Below are 19,596 nucleotides of genomic sequence, written 5' to 3' on the forward strand. Positions count from 1 at the left end.
TTTAGGATTTGAAATAGTTCATCTGAATTCCATCACCTCCACTAGGTTTGTTTGTAGTGATGTTTGCTAAGAGCCACTTGACTTCTCACTCCAGGATGTCCAGCTCTAGGCGGGTGATCACACCACAGTGGTTAACTGGGTCATTAAGATCTTTTTTGTATAGCACAGTTGTTCTAAATCCCTTGTTTCATAATTCCAATATTCCTGTCAAATTTGAGTCTGATTCTGATGCTTGCTCTCTTTAAACTGTGTTTTTTTGCTTTTTAGTCTGCCTTTTAGTTTTTTGCTGAAAGTCAGACATCATGCACAGAATAAAAGGAACTACAGCAAATAGAAATTTACTAATGTTTTAAGGTGTGGCAGGAGTAGAAGTTAGGTTTCAGCCTTTCAGTGGAACTGTGCTCCTCAAGCTGTGAACTTCACAAGTTCTTTGCAGCCTTGTGCTCCCCTCCTAGGTGGAACAGGATGGCTACAGGGGGCAAGAATTGGATACTTCTCTCCTTCCAACATGGAAGGCTAGAATTGAGTATTTCCCTTCTTCTAGGTCAGTTAGTATCTGATAACACTCTAACAGATTCAGTTCAGTTCAGTCGCTCAATCGTGTCCAACTCTCTGTGACCCCACGAACCACAGCACGCCAGGCCTCCCTGTCCATCACCAACTCCCCGGAGTTCACTCAAACCCACCTCCATCGAGTCCGTGATGCCATCCAGCCATCTCATTCTCTGTCGTCCCCTTCTCCTCCTGCCCCCAACCTTTCCCAGCATCAGAGTCTTTTCCAGTGAGTCAACTCGTCGCATGAGATGGCCAAACTATTGGAGTTTCAGCTTTAGCATCAGTCCTTCCAATGAACATCCAGGATTGATCTCCTTTAGAATGGACTGGTTGGATCTCCTTCAGTACAAGGGACTCTCCAGAGTCTTCTCCAGCACCACAATTCAAAAGCATCAATTCTTCGGCGATCAGCTTTCTTCACAGTCCAACTCTCACATCCATACATGACCACAGGAAAAACCATAGCCTTGACTAGACGGACCTTGGTTGGCAAAGTAATGTCTCTGCTTTTTAATATACTATCTAGGTTGGTCATAACTTTCCTTCCAAGGAGTAAGCGTCTTTTAATTTCATGGCTGCAGTCAGCATCTGCAGTGATTTTGGAGCCCAAAAAAATAAAGTCTGACACTGTCTCCACTGTTTTTCCATCTATTTCCCATGAAGTGATAGGACCAGATGCCATGATCTTTGTTTTCTGAATGTTGAGCTTCAAGCCAACCTTTTCACTCTCCTCTTTCACTTTCATCAAGAGGCTTCTGAGTTCCTCTTCACTCTAACAGATTAGGCTCTGGTAAAATACTTTCTCTTGATAGCAGATCTTGTTAAGAAAAGGAAGATGCCTTGGCATATCTCAAAATGGTTATTTTCTCCTCCCCCTGTGGTAAGCACCAGGGGATTTTTCTCAGATAGTCACTGTGAGGACCTGAGAGAGCTCCTAGAAGTAAAATCACGAAAATGTGGGGATTCCCTATGACCAGGTCTCCCTGGAGTTTTGTGTCAAGTTTGTCCACCTAGAACTTCCTGTAATTTGTCAATCACACTTTAGATTTTTCCTACACAGTAGCGGTTTCTTTTGAGGTTTCTGCTAAGCTATCATTCTCTACCTGCCTGTCTCTTCAATTTGACAGCAGTGGTTTGCCCTGTGACCTCACTTCTCTGATGGATCTAAGAAGAGTTTTGATTTTTTAGTTTGTTCACTATTTCACTTGATGTTAAGATAGAATAATGACTTCTAAGCCGCTTACATGCCAGACCAGAAACAAACAAACAAAAATCCATTTTCAGTTGTTACCTTTTAACTAACTGACAGAGTGATAATATAACCCTCTTATGATATAAAGGAGCAAAGAAACAAATGGAGATCTAAATTTATCTCAGTTCAGTTTAGTTCAGTCGCTCAGTCGTGTCCGACTCTCCGCGACCCCATGAATCACAGCACGCCAGGCCTCCCTGTCCATCACCAACTCCCAGAGTTCACTCAAATTCACGTCCATTGAGTTGGTGATGCCATCCAGCCATCTCATTCTCTGTCGTCCCCTTATCCTCCTGCCCCTAATCCCTCCCAGCATCAGAGTCTTTTCCAGTGAGTCAGCTCTTCGCATGAGGTGGCCAAAGTATTGGAGTTTCAGCTTCAACATCAGTCCTTCCAATGAACACCCAGGACTGATCTCCTTTAGGATGGACTGGTTGGATCTCCTTGCAGTCCAAGGGACTCTCAAGAGTCTTCTCCAACACCACAAATTTTGTCTCACTGGCACACAAATTACCTAAGATATGATTACTCATGGTGTTTGCTGCTGCTGCTGCTAAGTCACTTCAGTCGTGTCCGACTCTGTGCGACCCCATAGACAGAAGCCCACCAGGCTCCCCCGTCCCTGGGATTCTCCAGGCAAGAACACTGGAGTGGGTTGCCATTTCCTTCTCCAATGTGTGAAAGTGAAAAGGGAAAGTGAAGTCGCTCAGTCGTGTCCGACCCTTAGCGACCCCACGGACTGCAGCCTACCAGACTCCTCCATCCATGGGATTTTCTAGGCAAGAGTACTGGAGTGGCTTGCCATTGCCTTCTCCGACTCATGGTGTTTACCCTATAAATAATACCAAAAGGCAAACTATTAAACAATCCACTTCATCCTTTCTTTCTGAAACAATGAAAACACATAGGTGAATATCACGAGTTATCATTTAGATCCCACATCATTATGACAAAATAAAATTTTTTCTAAGTAAACACTTGAATATTAAATTTCCATAAGAGCTTTATAAAAACCTATCAAAAAGTACTGTAATGCACTGGTTACCCTTACTGTTAAATTATAGAAATATAAAGCCAGTTTCTTATTTCTAAAACAGCATTATAGTGTCTTCTAAACAAATTATAAGTTTTAAGATTTATCCTCTGAGGGGAAAAGAAAAGTCAGTAGAAAGCTAGGATTTGCATGTGAAATTTGACATTTGGATGCCAATTCCCAACATCTTCTATTGCCGTGAAATTAACCTTTACCAAAATTACTTTATTTAGAAAATCTTAGGTGTGCTATCTGCTGTTCTTATAGCAAGAAGTACAGCTAATTTTTTTCCAAATCACACTGTAGAACAACTCATTACTTTTTATATTACTAACAAATTTTATTCAACTTGAGTTTTAACATACTTAACAAAAAGCAAGCTGATTATAAGATGAACATATCTAATTCATCTTTAAAAATCTGAAAGTACGTTGCAAAATAAGTCTCCAAACATAGCAAGAATATTCGAATGGCCAAACCCAAGGGAATATATTAACACCATCTTTGCTCTACATAAATGTAAATTTCACTTTGTTATTATTTCCACATCCCTCATACATTAGGTATAACAGATACTTCTGAGTCCTTTATACAGTAAACAGATGGTGAACCACTACAAAACTAGAAGCAAGCATAACACTCAAGGAATTATTAAGAATCTTACTCTTCACTTGGAGGATTACCACAGAGTTGGACAAATAATTTTCTTAGGAGGATCATGAGGAATTAGAGTAAGAAATATACTGGAAATGATAATAGAGATGGTCACAAAAAGAACTGAGAAAAGAGATCATAGTAATAAGTGAACAGTAATATAAACACTCCTAGAAAAAAGAAAATCTACACAAAAAAGAACTGTCCAAAGAGAATGAAGATGGATCCTTGTGAAAAAAAAAGAATGCTCTGTAAGCTCCACTCAATTTGCTGAATGTAAAATATATTCCTGACACCCCCACATTCTTCAAACCCTAAAATAAAGTCAATGCCTAAGTAAAACTGATACTTAGTACTTGTTATAGTTTCTAATGAAAGTAATAACCAACAAAATAGATCCAATTATGTCACTTTACAAGAGATAAAGAAATGAAAACATCAAAAGCAAGAAAACAAAAATATGAATACTATCTAGTCATGTCAGTGGTTTTACATGTAAAAACAGAAATTCAGGGGAGAATAGCTATGTAAAAGGGACAAGACAGCCCAGTAGATAGAGCACAGAATGTAGTCCTGCTCCCAAAAGCTGACGCGTGATTTTTAGAAAGCCATCGTATTATCTCTACTGCTGCTGCTAAGTCGCTTCAGTCGTGTCCGACTCTGTGCGACCCCATGGACTGCAGCCTACCAGGCTCCTCCATCCATGGGATTTTCCAGGCAAGAATACTGGAGTGGGTTGCCATTGCCTTCTCTGTCATATTATCTCTAGAGCTGAAATAATGTAGATTCAGTAGAATCTTTTGAGGAATAGTGATATGACGTAAATAAATGACACTGTTTTCTGCATGAGAAAACACTACCTAAAGAGAAAAGCGTTTTTTAACTTTTTTAAAAGAGAAAAATTTGACTTATTTACAAAGTTACTAAATATTAAGTATGAAAAATGGCTTACCTTTTTTCCCCTAGAACGTAAGAAGCTGATGAAATCACATATTTCCAATGGAAGATATTACTGCTTGAAACCAGGTCACTATAATTATCAACTGTTTAAAATGAGACAAAAGAAAGGGGTAACATTAATTATCTACAATTATACATTTCTTTGTTAACAAGAAACTTATGTCACACAAAACCTCAAGCCTTGAAGAGATGTACGTCCTTAGGTTTGAACTCTCCAGGGAAAGTTTCTTTGAGCAAAGATTGGACAAATAGTTGAAAACTATTTAAATAATCGCTGATCACTAAATATAAATAGCTTTAACTAAGAAAAAAAAAATTTAACATTTACTGTTATCACCCTACTTTTTCTCCCAAAAAAGGAAAACATGAAAGTTCAGCTAATATAAACAGGTCCCACTATTTAAAAACAAAAAAGAGAGGGTGATATTCAAACAGCTTCAAGGACAAAAAGTATGTTCCAGACCAGATCGCATTTACAGTTCCTCATCCAGAATTCAACTAACACTCAACTGCAGCAATCAGCTCAGCTTGGCAAATTAAAATAACAGCAATTTCGACAGATTATCTTCTATAAATATTCAAATATGGACGTCTGTGTGCATGCAAGGGTCTCTATATGCCAATCAAAATGCTTTGTTTAGGATCCTAAAATTGAGCATTTTTTCACCCTTCATTTCTGTAGGGGTCCCCTGGATCCTTAACTTTCATTTTAACTCTTTCACCTCAACTGATAAAGCAGCCAATTATTTCAATTCCATGCCCTGAATTATATTACCTATAGCCTGGATTTAAAAATTTTGAGATTAACATTTATACAAATATAAAGTACCAACAGACAATAAGAAACAACCTAGGGTCTTAAAAAAATCTAGGTCTGTAAAGACAGAAAGAAAAATCCAGGAACTGGAGGTAATGGGGATAAGGAAAGCAGGGAGAGGAGCTTGACAGTTAGCAACTGAATAAAAGATTAACTTTTTATTCATGCAATCAGGTATGCCTTGGTAAAGTAAAATCCAAATATAAAGAGCAATTAACAACTTCATAAATTTGGGCTGTATGCAAAGTTCAATTAAGATAGACTATTATTTGGCTCAAGGAAGACCTTATACTTTAAGTATACCAAAGTGTCAAAAGTGAAAAAATGCATTTAGTATGAAACTGAAACCAACATTTTTAAATGCATAGATAGCCCTGTATTTAATCAAGAATAATGGTTTTAAAGAACACAAGCTATCTGATACCTGAATTTTCTAACTGTCCTCCTCTCCTGTCTCCCATTAGTTTAGTTTCCCTTAAACATGTACACAGTTACTGAAAAGCCTCAAATATTCCAGGAAAACTACAAGTGATAAGCATGCTTCTACATCTAGAGGAGCAACAAAATTATGGAAGAAAAGTCAACCTATATGGAGGCACTGCCCTTCTACGCCCACCTGGAAAAAAACAGCTATAAATACCTCTAATAAAATTGCTCAAAACATCTCTGGAAAATAAGCTTGAATGAAACTACTTCATGATCTACTCACCATTCAACCACCCAAAACCAGGCCCAACAGTGGATCCAAGCCAGACCAACGGTTCTCAACGAAGTGAAAAGTGAAAGTCACTCGGTCCTGTCTGACTCTTTGTGACCCGATGGACTATAAGTCCAGGGAATACTCCAGGCCAGAATACTGGGGTGGGTAGCCGTTACCTTCTCCAGGGGATCTTTGCAACCCAGGGATCGAACCCAGGTCTCCCGCATTGCAGGCGGATTCTTTACCAGCTGAGCCACCAGGGAAGGGAAGACAAAAAAAAAGTCTGGTCCAGGGACCAGTAGCTTCAGGCTCCACTGGGAGTTTGTTAGGAAATCAGAATCTCAGGCCCTAACCAATGACATATTGGATCAGAATCTGCATTTTAACAAGATCTCCAAATAATTCATATACATATTAAAATTTGAGAAACTCTGCTGGAAGATTAGAATGAGAAAGAAAGTATAATTCCTCTCTTTAAAGATTGGTTCCCACTATAGACCACAGTTTGGCCAATAAGCAACCAATTTTAATCTCTGGTTTATCATTACTCCTACAATTTTTATATTTTGAATAAGGGATCTTGAAATACAGAATCCCCTTGTGAGTCAAAGTAATGAATAATTATTAAATCTCAGGTAACAAGAAAGGCTATGACAGTTATCAAATCACATTAGCTACACAACTTATTTAAAAATAATAATAACTCCTTTCATTCTAAGTCCTAGACACCAAGAACATGCAGGGTTCCTGTCACTAAGAGGGAGACCAAGAGACCAAAAACTAACTTATAACCAGAAGGGAAAGCTATACATGCTGGTTATTCAGCTATGGTCTCTCAGCAACAAATCCACCCTTTAATACTCAGCTCAGTAATGCTGATAATATTAACAGAACTGTGGAAACTACTTTTCTCTTTTGCCAGCTAGCTTCCTCATGCTTATGCAGAAGCTTGCTTTTTCCACTCAGCATTGATCTAGCACAAGCCTTCCATCCCAACAGCAGCAATTGGTGAGAGCCACAAGTTTTTTCTAACACTCTAAGGTACCAATAGTCAGACAGTACCCCATGTAGAAGTTTTGAGCCCAAACTCTATTCTAAGCTCTTCTTAGTCCCCCTGTCCCCTGGATGATTGATGCTTTCTGCAATTATTGTCTCTGTGTTACTCCAGTATTCCCCTTTGGCCTTTTCAGCCTCTAATACCTGTATAACCTACTCCCCGTATTAAATTTTATGGCAGAAATACAGTGTAGGTTGCTTCCCTGTCTAGATTCTAACTGATACGTAAATGGAATAAAATTTTAGCATGATTTGATCAATCTGGAAAACTACTTTCCCAAAACATGATAATCCATGGGAAAATATGTACTGACTCTGTCCAAATACATACAGGGAAATGGCGGCAAAAAGTACAATTGAAAAAGAAAAAAGAGGGAATATAACCTAAAATAGTAATGTACTAAAACAAAAATCATGGTAGAAAACACATTTTGACTCCCCAAAGCATAAAGAAAAGGCCAATAAAAAGTCTGAAACAAATATGTTTTCCACTTTAATAAAAATTACAGAATGTAAGAAGAAGAAGGAATTTTATTATGCTGCCTCTGCCACTGTTCAGTTTTGTTAATTTTATATTGAGTTTGGATTACTATACTTTCAAGAAGCTGTTGAGAAATTAGGGAGAATCCATAGAAGATTACAAAAATTATGAGAGCACTAGGAAATAAAAGCCATGAAGAAGGAAGGGTTCAAGAAGTCAAACTTTTCAGTCCAGTGTATTGTGAAGAAAACTTCAAGCCAACATTATTAGCTGTCTCCCAGTTAAAGAGTTCTGACCAGTTTATGCTTGATTATCTTTCAGATGCTTAAAATGATAGAAGATATAAAATGGAGTGACCTAGCTTAATAACTCTCCTTCACATTAACAAATTAGCAGCTCTTGACATGAGTTTGAGTGAACTCCGGGAGTTGGTGATGGACAGGGAGGCCTGGCGTGCTGTGATTCATGGGGTCGTGGAGAGTCAGACACGACTGAGCGACTGAACTGAACTGAACTGAATGCTATTCAGGGGGGCCTGGCGTGCTGTGATTCATGGGGTCCCAGAGAGTCAGATGCGACTGAACTGAACTGAACTGAACTGAACTGAAAGCTATTCATATAAGAATGACTTAGAATATTTTTTAAAAAAACAATGATGATGATAATGTCCAGAACACTACAGCCAGAGATCTGACTTAACTGGTCTGAGGGAGAGTCTAAGCATGTTTAAAAAAAAAAAAAACACCCAAGTGTTTATAATGTACTGACAGAGGGATTCGGAACCACTAGTGGGACATTCTATGACGTTAATACTCAAGATATGATCTAAAGACTAGCTACCTCCAGAGCTGGCTTAAAACTGAACATTTAAAAACTAAGATCATGGCATCCAGTCCCTTCACTTCATGGCAAATAGATGGGATAAAAATGGAAACAGTGACAGACTTTATTTTCTTGGGCTCCAAAATCGTTGTGGACGGTGACTGCAGCCATGAAATTAAAAGATGCTTGCTCCTTGCAAGAAAAACTATGACCAACCTAGACAACGTATTAAAAAGCAGAGACATTATTTTGCCAACAAAGGTCTGGATAGTCAAAGTTATGGTTTTTTCCAGTAGTCAGGCATGGATGTGACAGTAGACCATAAAGAAGGCTGAGTGCCAAAGAACTGATGCTTTTGAACTGTGGTGTGGGAGAAGACTCTTGAGAGTCCCTTGGACTGCAAGGAGATCAAACTAGTCCATTCTAAAGGAAATCAGTCCTGAATATTCATTGGCAGGATAAAGGAAATCAGTCCTGAATATTCATTGGCAGGACTGATGATGAAGCTGAAACTCCAATATTTTGGCTATCTGATGCAAAGAATTGACTCAATGGAAAAGACCCTGATGCTGGGAAAGATTGAAGGCAGGAGAAGAAGGAGACGACAGAGGATGAGATGGTTGGATGGCATCACTGACTCGACGGAGTCGAGTTTGAACAAGCTCCAGGAGTTGGTATTAGACAGGGTAGCCTGACGTTCTGCAGTCCAAGGGGTTGCAAAGAGTCAGACACAACTGAGCGACTGAACTGAACTGACTGACCAAAACATTTTGAAATAATTCATAGAAGTGCACTTATTGAAAATAAAAATACTACAAGAATGAAGGAAAAAATCAGTGTGTTTTACTCTGGTTTAAAAAGAAAAGCTGTTACAACAGTAATATAATCATATCAACACTGTTATGGGTCTGTAGCCCACACTTAAAACAGAAAGGAATATGACACTAAAGCAGTAACTCAGATTACTTATAACATCAACGTTGTCAATATTCTAGGGTGAATGATAAATATAACAATACTGCTGATAGGGTTCCTATGAAAGAAAAATTTCTGGGAAGAACCACTTTACTATCTACCTTTGGGAAATAATTAAAGCTCTATGTTAGCAGACATATTTTCCTTGATGTCTCCTTAATTCACCCTATACTCTTCCTATAACCACCACCATCACTCTCTGAAAAGGACAAAAGGTTATGATTACTTTTTACAATGAAACGGCATGATGTATAATTCAGTCTGATTTTTCTCTTCTTCTGTACCCCACTACTACTAACTTCCAAAAAGTTCACTCTCTGCTTCTGTCATTACAGAAGCAAAATCTCCAGCTCCAGAAAGACTCAGATGATTCTTCTGAAAATGCTGAAGACAATTTTAAAGAAGAGGTAAGATAAAAGGTTATCAATAAAAGGCCTACTAGAAAGTTTTAATAATTCATGTGAATTCTAAACTGCACAAAAGAAAAGCCAGAGTTTCCAGAGATAAATGTATTATTGTACTGGCAAATAGATTGAGCTTAAAATAAGCAAAATTATATCCTATGAGTATTTAAAGAGCAACAATGTCTATGTTTTATCTTCATTCAGTCCAAGGATACTCCTAAAAAATAAAGTGTTCAGTTCAGTTCAGTTTAGTCGCTCAGTCGTGTCCGACTCTCCGCGACCCCATGAATCACAGCACACCAGGCCTCCCTGTCCATCACCAACTCCAGGAGTTCACTAAAACTCACCTCCATCGAGTCGGTGATGCCATCCAACCATCTCATTCTCGGTCTTCCCCTTTTCCTCCCGCCCCCAACCTTTCCCAACATCAGAGTCTTTTCCAGTGAGTCAACTCGTCGCATGAGGTGGCCAAAGTATTGGAGTTTCAGCTTTAGCATCAATCCTTCCAATGAACATCCAGGATTGATCTCCTTTAGAATGGACTGGTTGGATCCCTTTTTTCATTTGACAAAGCCCGGTTGACCTAGTTTCTGAGAATGAACAAAACTACAGATACTAAAAATAGCACTGTTTAACCCATAGAGTTATTAAAGTAGATGCTGGAGTCAGAAAGATTTGGGGGCTAAAAATACAAATGCAAAGACTCACTGAAATGGAGTCTTCTAACGCCCTAAGTTTAAAATTATGACTTGAATTCACTGGTTCCTTTGGGTAAGGTTTTACCTGAAGAATCTAAGAAAGCTAGGTGCATATGATGGAGAAGGCAATGGCAAGCCACTCCAGTACCCTTGCCTGGAAAATGCCATGGATGGAGGAGCCTGGTGGGCTGCAGTCCATGGGGTCGCTAAGAGTCGGACACGACTGAGCAACTTCACTTTCACTTTTCACTTTCACACATTGGAGAAGGAAATGGCAAGCCACTCCAGTGTTCTTGCCTGGAGAATCCCAGGGACGGGGGAGCCTGGTTGGCTTCCGTCTAAGGGGTCACACAGAGTCGGACACGACTGAAGTGACCTTGCAGCAGCAGGTGCATGTGAAGCACTGTAGGGACAAGTTCTGATTTCCCAAACTGTGGACCTGGAATAAGACTTCCCAGGAAGCCAACACAGACAAAACCCAAAAGAAGAGTGTTCTTAGGAAAGCAACCGTCAAAAAACAACAGAAGCTGAGCGTTCCTGATATGACTCTGTCATTAACTAATATGACTAATAAAGTAACCCATACCAAAACTCCTTGAAAACTTCCATCAGATTTTAATCATTCATGTTAGTTATATAAATTAGTTATAGCTATTTTTTCCTTTCTAGTTAGCACCAGAAAACACTCTTTGTGTCTCTACCTATCTTCATAATAGTATGTTCTTCATAACAGTATGCATCTCTACCTATCTTTATAATAGGCATAAAAGTATGCCTTACTTTCTTATTCTATTCAAAAAGACTATATTATTTGAATAATAAAGTAAAATATGCAATATTTATTTTAAAAATTAAAATATACCTTAAAGAAGTGATATTTACTAAAAAATAGTTGAATGAACAAATATCATTACCTTCCCACCCTCATAACATGGAAAAATTTTAAGAGAAAAAGTTTACCAGCTCCATTACCAATAAAATAGAAAGCTTATTATATCAAAGAAATACAACTATTTAAAACCACTAGAATCACTTTTTAATCATCAGGAAGAATAAATTAAAAATATGACTCTCAAACTTCATAGTGAATCAGAATTACTTATTAAGCCTGTAAAACTACAGAACCTGAGCTCCATGACCAGAGATTCTGATTCATAAAGTCTGAGTTTCTGAAAATGAACTCCAAACTCTACATTTTAACAGGCTTCTTAAATGATTACCATGTGGATTATCCTTGAACTACAATTTACTATATACTTCACCTTCAATCCACTGTCAACTTAATAAGTCTTTGAGGTCTGATCAGAATGCCCACTGTCAGTCTCATCTTAAAAGCCTCAATTTCTACTTAAACAACATGCTTAGAACTAACACAGAGATAAAATAATAGCAATCAATTATTGGACATATATTACTATGGGCTATAAATTCTGCACAATCTATTATAAGTACATAAGCCTGGTGTGCTATAGTCCATGGGGTTACAAAACAGTTGGATATGACTGAGTGACTAAACAACAAGAATTAAATTATATTTTGCATATAAAATATAGTACAGTATCTGGCTAAAATAAATAAATGCTCAATAAAAGTAGCTGCTAGTTGAAAACTAATGGCCACACAAAAACCTGCACATAGATTTTCAGAGTAGCTTTATTTATAATTGCCAAAGCTAGGAAACAACCAGATATCCTTCAGTAGGTGAATGGATAAGTAAACTTTGGTACTTTCAGATGATGAAATATTATTCAGTACTAAAATGGAATGAGCTATCAAGTCATGAAAAGACATGGGGGGAACCTTAAAGCAAACAAAGTCAATCTGAGACGGCTACATAACTGATTCCAACTAATATGCCATTTTGGAAAACAAAAAACTACGGAGACAGTAAAAAGACTAGAATAGTCCAGGGTTGGAAGTTGGGAAGAAGTGATGAAAAGGCACAGAGGATACGGGGGGAGGGGTAGAGTGAATATATTCTTTATGGTTTTATAATTATACATACATGTCATTATACATTTGTCCAAACCTAAAGTCAATCCTAAGGTAAACTATGGATTTCTGATTACAATGTGTCAATGCAGGTTCATCAACTGTAACAAATGTACCACTCTGGTGGGAACCATTGATAAACGGAGGTGGCTATACATGTGCAGGGGCAAAGGGCACACAGGAAACCTCTATACCTCCCTCTCAGTTTTGTTGTGAACCTAAAACCACTCTAAAAAAAAGTTCATCTTTATTCAAAAACAAACAGTAAAGTGCCATCATCCCTAATAGTAGAGATATTATTTTATGGGGGTCCTCCTAAGAACCCAAAAGGGCAGTCGCTATTATTTTCGAATTGCAGTGGTGGTGAAGGAGAAGAGACAGGATTCATGAGAAACCAAGTAACTCCAAAATCTGAACTCTTTAACCTAAGCTAACTTCCTCAAGAAGCCAGGCAACAACAGACGATACAAAACCATTCCACAGTAATAACCACCCTTCACAAGAATTTTCCTGAGTTATCCCCAGGTCAGTCATGGGGAATGACCTAAGCACACACTCACAAATGTTCCTACAAGGCTAAGAACTAAAAAAGGACAGGCACAGGACTATGACAGACATCTGAGAACAGGTAATTATAGTAACCAAAACTAAGTAGGGGTTGATGAATAAACTACTTTGCATTAGGAAATGTTCAAGTAAGTATATTACTTAAAGAGCGTTTTATGCTTTCACAGCACTTTAGAATTATAATTACTAATAACTCCCTGACAAGGGTCAATATGACTGTTAACCTTCCAGCAGAAAATTTGAAGATACAGATTGATAAAATCTAAACAGCTAACACTGAATGACTTTAGATTCATTAACCTGACAAACTCAGTCTTGGAACTCTCCACACGTAAGGACTATGATCCTGAGTTAAGAGTCTAAGCAGCCACAAGGGGGTCGATTCAAAACAAGACGTCTATATTTCATCCACACAAAATATGAACATAATAAATATGAAATTCAAAGTTCTCTAATGCTCTTTAATGTTTCCTACTCAAATTTTATAAAATTTGATTATGTTCCTAATGATTAAGTTTTGCAGATTTTTTAAAACACTCTAACTTTTCTCAAAATATGTATTTCCCAGTATCTCAAATTGCTCCCATGCGGCTATTGTCTTATCTCTCAGTTCAGTTCAGTCGCTCAGTCGTGTTCGACTCTCCGCGACCCCATGAATCACAGCATGCCAGGCCTCCCTGTCCACCACCAACTCCCAGAGTTCACTCAAACTCATGTCCACAGAGTCGGTGATGCCATCCAGCCATCTCATTCTCTGTCTTCCCCTTCTCCTCAAGTATTCATATATTTCTCGCTTGCTTCTTCCCACAACCCATCCCCGAAATGGTAAGCAATGGTTTCCACAAACATCCCTTACCCTGCTCCCACCTGAACCACAACTACACTCACAAGTAAAACACAATTCACTGATAATGTCAAAAAAAATGAAAGCAAGTATAAGTCACTCAGCCGTGTCTGACTCTGCGATCCCATGGACTGTAATCTGCCAGGATCCTCTGTCTATGGGATTTTCCGGGCAAGAATACTTGCCAGGAGGTTGCCATTTCCTCCTCCAGGGGATCTTTCCTACCAAGGGAGTGAATCCAGGTCTCCCGCACTGTGGGAAGATTCTTTACCATCTGAGCCACCAGGGAAGCCCGATAACATCAGCATACCACAAAAACTACAAACTCAGAAAATGAGAATTACTGATTATGATAACGTGTACACTACTCTGTTCAACTGTACAGAACAGAACTTGTATTTTAACCCGGTATCTCTTAACAAGTTAATGCAACTCTTGTAGTTACTTAGTTTTATAAATCTTAGTTTTACAGATAATTAAGAAGATTTTTCATGAAATGCATTCAAATTAGGTTCTTAGTCAAATAACATATGCTACATAATACAGAACAATATACATATATAACTTAGGCAAAAAGAACACATACTTCTCACTTGTTCACTGTCTCTTTAAAGGAAATAAACTCTTCACTACCTGTCCCATACAGAGAGTCTGATTCACCAGAGAGCTACTGCCCAAAGAATATTACAGCAGGAGGAAGCCAAAGACTGAACACGGACTGAACACTTCCCTGTCCTAGAGATCTCTTCATTAAACATGTAAAAGTAGCTAACTCCATTATCTAGGTTTTTACAAAGAAGGCATATTACACTTTAATAGTTACAAAAGATTGTCTTATTTTTTTAATGTGATAAGTTTATTTAGTGGGAGCTTTTTTCTTTCTTTTTTTTTTTTTTTTTTAAAGGAAAAAGCAGATTTTAGAAATCCCTGCCTGAGGAATCCCAGGGAAGGGGGAGCCTGGTGGGCTTCCGTCTATGGGGTCACAGAGTCGGACATGACTGAAATGACTTAGCAGCAGCAGCAGCAGCAGCCTGAGGAATAATGCAACTTTAAACATATCAAATCCCATAAAAGCACATCAGTGAAATCAGTGATGTTGTGAAGGTTTCTAGATGGTGGCACAGAGTCCCAACAGACACCACGTTTCAAGAACTGTGGGCTTCTCTTCCAGAGCTCTGTCTACAGAAAAAGCACTCTGCTCTTTATAATGGAAACCAGAGCCCAGAACTAATATGACTACAGAAATTATTCGGAACAGCCTAGAAGTCCCTGTAACCGCATAACACCCACACACCTCAAATGATAGGAAACCTAAACATTTGGTAAATGGTAAATCTTTCCCCACTCTCTTCGTATTAAGTATAAAAAATATGTTGCCCGTAATGAGCAGATTCTCTGGACACAACTGAATAGGGATACTTTTAGGCCCCAGACTGCCCTCCACTCTTTCACAGAGGAAGAATAAGCCATCTAGTTGTAATTCAATCTGAAACTTTTTAAAGAACCTAACTTTTAATGGTATAAAAATGCACTGTCCAGTAAGGCAGTCAGTAGCCAAATGTGGCCATGGAGCATGTGAAATATGGCTAGTTTAAACTGAGAAAAGCCCTAAATGTAAAATACACACTGACTTCAAAGACTCAGTAGGAATAAAAGAATGCAAAATATTTCATTGTTTTTTATTAATTATTTTAAATAATATTTAAATAAGATACATTATTAAAACTAAATTAACCTATTTCTTTTTACCTTATTTAATGTGGCTACCAGAAAATTTTAAATTACATGCATGGTTCACATTGTATTTCTATTGTACAGTGTTGATCTACCTAACCAGTGACCATAAGCTCTTACTAAACTTCCTGTATCAAGCTTTCATGCTTCTATAGCATCATAAAATCTGGTCCTCACCAAAATTCCCTTTTCCCCTGATTTGCACAGTAGATTATATTCAGGTTCCTTCCTTTCTGATACCATCATTCAGTCTTAAAATGCTGAATAAATTCTGTAATATTTCACCTCCTCCACCATCATCACCACCCAACCCAAGTTACCAGCCTTAAAATATTCATCTTTTATCTCTAATGGCTACCACATTTAGAGAAGAAAAGGCAGAGAATTTTTCATAAAGGGGCCTCCAGGTTAACCTGTGATAGTGCTAAGGGTTTACTCTCTAGAATCAAAAATCATGAACCCTGCCTTCCACTGGGCAAAGCATTATAGCTCAGTTCCCTTATCTGTAACATGGGGAAATACTATTATGTTTCATTTAACTCATTTCATTATTAATGTAAGAAAAGCACTTAGAACAGCGTCTGGGACTTCGGTGCTAATAAGTATTAGTTATTACTGTAATTATAATTTCCTTTCTTGTCCTGCTTCCTGAACCTATCATTCTCTTTCTACTCCTGGCTGCGCCATCAGCAGATTCTCGCTTCAGCCAAACCTGCAACATATTCAACAAAAGGTAAAGAATACACAACAATGGGAGGGAGGTCACTCGGAGCCAAAAAGAAACAAAGAATACCAAACACAAGAGCCCATAAGAAAGTGTACTATGTGACATAACCAGAAGATTCCTCAGCATGATAAATGGTCAAGCTAATTCTGGGACGCTGTAAAAGGTATACGCAAGGGGATTGAAACAGATGTTCCTAAAGTCCCCTTTTAATCCTTTATGCCTCTATCAAAGTATCCAACCCAGACGTTAAAACCTGGAACATATCTCCTTGAAAATACTCAACAAGACTAAAAATTGTACGTTCTTTGTAACTTTGAGTCAGCTACTGACTCATATCTGTACACCTAAAAATTAACAAGCTGCTATCTGCATCTATGGGAGGGCCTAAATTTAGACCTCTATCACATAGCAACCCACGTTAAAATCTGTCCACTCTTACCTAAAAGCCCAAGAAGCAGAGGACATATACATCAAAGGTCAAAATACTCACTTTGTCACTTGTTGAGTACTGAGTCTCAGGAACCTGGAGTAGATTCAGGTAAGCAGCTCTTTAACTTAAAGCCAAAATTCAGTTCAGCTTAACCTCTCATTACCCTTTTCATATTCTGTCATATACTGTAGAAAACTGCACTATACATTTTATTTCCAACTTTCTCAAATTAGACAAAAAGCATCTTAAAAGTTAGGACGATATCATCCCTAATTCAAAACTACAACCTTAATTCTGACATATTGGACAGACAAATATTTGTCTTGCTAGATTGAATTTATAGTTACAGCATAAAACAATATTATTTACCTTTGTGAAGTCTTTGGTTTTTAGAACAATTTCACATGATTTCACTTGATTATTCCAATGATCCTATAGTCACAGCAAAGACATAGTCTCATTTTCTATGAAGTACCTGAATTTCAAATGTCTGATTAACTAACTAAAGATTATTCACTGTAGTATGTCTTAATAAGCAAATTTCTAGTCCAAGACCACGCTGGTCGTAAGTGACAAGCCAGAACGGCACTGTACTATATCACACCACACTAGGGCCTCTCTCAGATAAAACCAGTAAAGGAAGGGAGAAAGTGAAAGAAGACACTGACAAGTCTTGATAATGAGATAAATGTAAGACCGATCCCTAAATAAAACTGAATTGCTTTTCACATTTCCTTTTTTCCTATCTTATTGAAGTCTCACAGTTTCATTTTCCTTCCTAAAAGTTTCTTTGTGCTGAGTTTCTTCCTTTATTCTCACATAATTAGTTGTACTTTCATCATTAAAATTACATTCCATCTCAAATTTTACCTGCTATATACCCTCATGCCTATAAGCCAAATTATGTTTTAAAAGTTATGCAATTTTATAAATATAGTTTCCTTATTCTGTCTTAATGAATGTTTTATTATCCACTTGAATTTGCCAGTATTCTCTAAAACGGTTTCTGTTCAAAGCTACACTCTCTAAAAATAACCTATCTAAGTCCACATTCCGCTAGTATAGACACTATACTTTTGTGAGAAAAGAATTGGCAACTTCTCTAGAAAAGAACCTACAATGAACAATCAACCAACATTCAGTTCAGTTCAGTTCAGTTGCTCAGTCATGTCCAACTCTTTGCGCCCCCATGAATCATAGCACACCAGGCCTCCCTGTCCATCACCAACTCCAGGAGTTCACTAAAACTCATGTCCACCGAGTCGGTGATGCCATCCAGCCATCTCATTCTCTGTCGTCCCCTTCTCCTCCTGCCCCCAATCCTTCCCAGAATCAGAGTCTTTTCCAGTGAGTCAACTCATCGCATGAGGTGGCCAAAGTATTGGAGTTTCAGCTTTATCATCAGTCCTTCCAATGAGCTGACACTAAAATAACAATAAAAGTATTAACTTGCTACCTATTTCATGACTGAGTTCATAGTTAGAATGTCCTATAAACCCCCCATTTAATCAATGACAATGTAATTCACTCAACTTCTCTGAATCTGTTTTACTGGTGTGATAATAAAAACATTGGCCTAGATCTTTGGAATTTCTTTTAAATTCTAAAGAGTTCCTGAGATTGCGGATTTAAGTCCAAGTTTATTTACCCTATAAAAGTTGATTTATTATTTTAATACACGTATCTGCACCTTTTCTACTTTACTTTAAGGTGAGAACTATACATCTTTGTAGCCTTTTGGGTAAGAGATGCTTATGGTGCTGACATAAGAGGTGCTAACATGGCACTATCCACGTGTAGGCATGTTTCAGTTGTCTTTCTACCTTAAGTGTTAAACTGTTAGCACTGACAGAAGACTCTCAATTCCCTATGTGTGATTCAACAGCAAATCACTTCAATTTCTGAGAAGACACAGTAAAACTGGTTAGAACCCAAGTTAAGTTATTATAGCCCATGAGCAATATTCAGCATAACGAGTATCTGCAAAAGAGATGGTAATTAATTGGGACAGGGAGACTGGCCCCAAACCCTGTGCTTAGCCACAGTTCTTCATAACCCTTAGAGCCATTTCCCAACTGATGACGTGAAAACCAGACCTCAGAATGACAACCACATCCCCAGATCATAAAACTAGAGGAAGGAAGAATAAGGGAAACATTAACATGGATATGTTAGATATCATTCACTATCTAACAGAACTTGCGTCAAGAAATTTACCAAATTTGTTTTCAGACAAGGTGAAAGGCAATTTTATATTACAGTAAAATTTGAGGAAGTAATTTTTTAAAACTCAGACAGTCTTTCAGGTATTTCCAATCATGTAATTATGTCAACATTAGCTTTAATTTAGATTGAAACCTATTATCCCTCTAAATATTCTTAGAAGATGCCTAGCCCTTGATAAAAATCACTAACCTGTGTTTGGAATACTCATGTATCTACAAAATTCAATGCAGAAACAAGCAGAACAGGCAACAATAACATAACTGTGCACAGAGAAGCGGGAAAATGAAAAAGTTTCTGGGAACCTTAATAAAGAGTCACAGAAAATCATCACATCGACACACAGTTAAACACATGGCACTCCAGTTTCGGGAATCCTGAGCTTACCAAAACTTTGACAACTAAATTTGGGTTGCTTGGGGTGAGTGAAAAAGATGCAAAAGGGGAGTGAGGAGCTTTTAAAAACCCCTATTTTGACTAAGACTGCAGCTGTAATTACAGCTGTTCTGAAGCTTTTCTTGAACCTGCTAAATAACAGTTTTTTAAATAATAATAATCAAAAGTAGGTTTAATGAACTGAAGAATTTGATAGGAGGACTTCATAGTTAAAGGTGTTTTTTCTTTTTTACTATATAACTAATTTTCTATTGTTTTTGCTCTGCAACTAGTAGA

General features: G+C 37.8%; 1 protein-coding gene and 1 pseudogene across 15 annotated transcripts in view; one reads left to right on the plus strand and one right to left on the minus strand.

Annotated features, from left to right (window-relative positions):
• Nucleotides 1-19,596, minus strand: part of FUT8 (fucosyltransferase 8) — a 452,301-nt gene that overhangs the window by 219,600 nt on the left and 213,105 nt on the right. For all 15 annotated transcript variants that reach the window (XM_088839526.1, XM_055437108.2, XM_055437112.2 and 12 more), the window contains one exon: nt 4,447-4,537. The gene's annotated coding sequence lies outside the window, so the exon portion shown is untranslated. The remainder of the gene's footprint in view (nt 1-4,446; nt 4,538-19,596) is intronic.
• LOC148776414 (UDP-GalNAc:beta-1,3-N-acetylgalactosaminyltransferase 1-like) overlaps nt 1-19,596 on the plus strand; it is a 79,976-nt pseudogene that overhangs the window by 11,453 nt on the left and 48,927 nt on the right.

This window comes from Moschus berezovskii, chromosome 9 (assembly GCF_049115385.1).
Source record: "Moschus berezovskii isolate FMDL1 chromosome 9, NW_MosBer_1.0, whole genome shotgun sequence".
In the NCBI taxonomy this organism is placed as follows: Eukaryota; Metazoa; Chordata; class Mammalia; order Artiodactyla; family Moschidae; genus Moschus; species Moschus berezovskii.